This window comes from Silene latifolia, chromosome X (genome assembly GCF_048544455.1).
Source record: "Silene latifolia isolate original U9 population chromosome X, ASM4854445v1, whole genome shotgun sequence".
NCBI lineage: Eukaryota > Viridiplantae > Streptophyta > Magnoliopsida > Caryophyllales > Caryophyllaceae > Silene > Silene latifolia.
Genome location: NC_133537.1, coordinates 216437503 through 216441861, shown reverse-complemented (window position 1 = coordinate 216441861; position 4359 = coordinate 216437503). Strand labels below are relative to the sequence as shown.

At 41.2% G+C, this 4359-nt stretch overlaps 1 non-coding gene across 1 annotated transcript; it reads right to left on the bottom strand.

Moving 5' to 3' along the window:
• Window positions 1-481: 481 nt before the first annotated feature.
• On the bottom strand, window positions 482-588 carry LOC141624487 (small nucleolar RNA R71). The gene has a single exon (XR_012534294.1). It is a non-coding gene; the product is annotated as a small nucleolar RNA R71 (small nucleolar RNA).
• Window positions 589-4359: the final 3771 nt, after the last annotated feature.

Genomic DNA, 4359 nt, shown 5'->3' with positions numbered 1-4359 from the left:
TTTGAGAGGTATTAGTGAGGTTGTTCAACCAACTATTGAGTTCATCAACCCTTTCGCAATAGAAGGAGAGGAGAACCCATTACACAATACCCCACAAAATCAACCTACAATGCCTAAATTCTCATCACATTTCGTACCCACCGAGGAGAACCTACCCAATGGTACGCCTACACTACAACATCTAACCGGAAATTTTATTGCCAAATCCGCCTTTATCCAATTAGTCGAAAGGAGCCAATTTGGGAGGATGCCTAGTGAAGGCCCTCATTCTCATATGGAAACCTTTTGCGACTATTGTGATGCTATCTCTCAAACCGGTGTGACTCAAGACCAAATTCGATGGGTCTTATTTCCTTTTTCTCTAATCGGCACCGCGAAACAATGGTTGAAGGGTCTTGACAAGGCCACTCTCGAAATAGATTCTTGGAAGAAGTTGGCTCTAGCTTTCTACAAAAAATTCTACCCACCGGAAAAGACTAACATGCTAAGAGCTCAAATTACGGGTTTTAAGCAAAGGGATGAAGAATCTTTGTATGAAGCTTGGGAGCGGTTCAAGGGAGTTTGTCGCTCATGTCCTCACTATGGACTTAGCGAATGGTTTTTGGTACAACAATTTTGGAACGGTTTATACGAAGATTCAAGGAATATTCTCAACATGGGATCAAACGGAATGTTCACCGAAGTTGATGACAATCAAACATGGAACAAAATTGAGGAAATGGCGGTCCATAACTCACAATATAGTAGACCTCGCAAGGCTACTAGAGGAGGAAAGCATGAAGTGGACTCCGTTACTCAATTGGGTGCTCAACTTAGTGCTCATATTGACACAATCAATTTGAAGTTTGAAAAAGCTATGGCTAGACTTGAAGAAGTCTCAAAATCACCAAAGCATCATGTTAATGCCATGACAGCATCCTCATCAATCCCAAGTGGGATATGTGAGAATTGTGGAACTTTGGGACATGACCAAAGTGAATGTAGGGGAACAAATGAACAAGTGAATGCTTTCCAAGCATACAAGAGTGGTACCCCTTATTCCAACTATTACAATGAAAACACCAAGTTTCACCCAAATCTCTCATGCAAAAGCCAAAATGTTCAAAACCCTCAAACAACATACACTCCACCACCCATGAGAAACCAAAATCAAAGACCCTTTTACAATCAAAACCAAGGTTACCAAAATCAAAATCCATACAATCACCAAAATGATCAAGGTTTTGATGTCCAAAAAGCGGTCCTCCAAATGCAAAAGAATCAACAAGAATTTTTCACTCAAATGCAAAAAGATAGTCAAGCAAAGGAAACCACCATCAACAACATTCTAGCTCACACCAAGATGTTGGAAACACAATTGACTCAACTAGCATCTTCAAGCTCACAAAGACAAAAGGGGCAATTACCACCTCAAAGTAATCCCCCAAGACATGAAACGGTTAGTGCCATTCACTTGAGAAGTGGTACAAGGTATAAAGCACCGAAGAAGCAAGTTGAGGATGAAGTTGTGGAAGCTAGTGATAAGGAAGAAATTGTGCAAAACTCCAAAGATGGAGAATCATCAAAAGAAGAAATTTCAAAGAGAAATGAAGACAAGGTCAAGGAGAAGGAGCCCATTGTGATTAGACTTCCTTTTCCAAGTCGTTAAGCCAAGCCCAAGTTTGATGACCAACTTGGAAAGTTCATGGAAATTGTGAAGAATTTGGAAGTCTCAATTCCTTTCACGGAATTAATAAATCACGTACCGGCCTATGCGAAATACATGAAAGATATCCTCACAATGAAGAAGTCAATCCGAAAACTTGAGACTATCGCCTTCACTAAGGTGAGTAGTGCAATACTTCAAGGGAGTTCACCTCCAAAACTAAAGGATCCGGGAAGCTTCTCAATACCGTGTACCATTGGCGACACAACGATCAACAAAGCCCTATGTGATCTAGGGGCTAGTGTGAGTGTTATGCCGTACTCGGTGAGTAAAAGGTTGGGGATGGGAGAGCTTAAATGCACCAACATCACACTCCAAATGGCCGATAGATCGACGAAAACACCATTAGGGATATGGGAAGATGTCCCCGTGCGAATTGGGAAGTTTTTCATCCCGGTGGACTTTGTCATTGTTGATATGGAGGAAGATTCCAACATTTCAATCATTCTAGGAAGACCTTTCCTACACACCGCGGGTGCGGTGATTGATGTGAAACATGGTTAGCTCACTCTAGAAGTGGGAGATGAAAGCATAACCTTTAATCTTGACAAGACTATGAGAGCTCCTCGTTTGCATGAACCGTGTTTCATGATTGATCATTATAGCCGAAAGGATGAGAGGAAGAAATCGGAACTCCAATGGAAGAAGAAAATTGAAGATGCTCTATTCAAAGAGCAAGTGAATTGTGACAAGGAGAGCTTGCAAAGCTCATCAAAATCAATCAAAGAAGAATAGGATGGCCTTATTGGCCAAGAGAGGAATTTGGGAGAGTTGTCTCCATCAAATCAAGAGATTTTCAATGATCAACTTAATGAAGTTTGTGGTCTTTGGGACGACGAATTTGAAGGGATTTTTAATCCCTACATTGGTAATGCCATCGATCAAGACCGACAACAAGGGCCAAAGTCTATTGAAGACCTCTACCATGATAATGAACAAGCTTTTGATTACTTTTTCAAGGTGTTGAGCAACATCAACAACACCTTGAACATGCCCCCTTGACATCTCATCAAGAATGAGAGTTTGGTGGAGTCCTCCCTAAACCACCGTTTGTAAATATTTCTAACTCCCTAACTCGCATTTCAATTCTTGTATTGCATTTTTTGTCATCTTTGGATTTTTATTTACTTTGATCAAGATAATTGTCATGTTTGAGAGAAGTGAGGGAGGGACTAATAATTTCAATTGATGTGTAGTGCTCTAGCTTAGTGTGGGGATGGCAATTGCCTAGGCTATCCATGCCTTAGTAGTACCCCCACAATGAAGAACACAAGATATAAAGAAGAATGGAAGAATGATAAGGGATATGCATTGTACACGGATAGAACCGAATCCGGGTACAAAGGGGGTCGAATCCGAGCGGATTCGGGAGAATCCGCCGATCTACGATAATCCGAGCGTATTGGGTAGAAGACGCACGTCCCTATGAGCTGAATTTTTGAAATATTTTTGACTGTAAGAGAATCCGGCGCGTCTGAACGCAATCCGCTCGTCTCTCGAAAATCCGCCCGTCTTGTGAGGAAGACGCCGTCTTCTCTCGCCGAGGAAAACAAGAAAAATTCTGGACTGAAATCCGTCCGTCGTCTTCGAAGAATCCGCCCGTCCCGTGTCGGCGAATCCGAGCGTCTTCTCTTAAAGACGCCCGTCTTTAGGCGAGTTTTTCCCAACCCGAGAAAGTGCGAGAATCCGCCCGTTTTGAGCGAAACCGCACGGATTTCCCCTGCAGTTCGAATTTTTTCGGGCTTTATAAAACCCCTCCCACCTTCATTCATTCATTCATTCATTCATTCATAACACTACTCAAAAACATCAAAACCCTCATCCTCTCCATCACAAAAACAAAATTCCTCAACTACATTCACCAAAATCAAATCAAATCATCCTTTTAACAACAAATCAATCACTCCTTTTTCAATAAAAATCAAAACCAAGCACAAAATCTTCACCCTTTGAGTCGATTTTTGAATTCATAAAGGCAAAGCCTTTCACCTTTAAATCGATTTGGGTACACTACAAATTGAAGATTTTTCATTCTTTTCTTGGTTAATTCATCAATGGAAAGGACTAAGGGAGCAACAAAGGCAACAAAGGCACCAAAGGCTAAGACACTCTCACAAAGGCAAAAGGCTCTTCAAGCAAAGAAAGCATTGGCTATGGTGGTAGCAACCCCAAACTTGGAAGTGCAACAACAACAACAACCTTCTATGGGAGCAACAACATCTACGACTCCGGAAATTGATCAACTTTTGCATTATCCGGAGGTAACTTTTGTTTCCGAAACCCATAGAGATACTTTTGCCAAGTTTGCTAGGAAATAATTTCAATCCACCAAGTTTATTTGTGAAGATACCTTAGATAAGTTGGGTGTTCTTGAGCAAACTAGAGCCTTTTTCAAAGCCTGGGGTTGAAGAAATTGTTTAAATCAAAAGAATTGACATACCTCTCCCTTACCTTGGAATTTTTGAGTTCTTTGAAAGTCACCAAAGTTGAGACTAGGGAGAACCTCGAGTTTCGTCTAGCTAATGTTAGTAGACGCATTTCCTTTAGGGAATTGGGTGAAATTTTGGGTCTTAGTGATGAACCGAGTTATTTTAAGAATTATGGAAAGTATGACCCCGACCCTCTTTGGGAGGCAATTTCCGGAAGGAAATTTG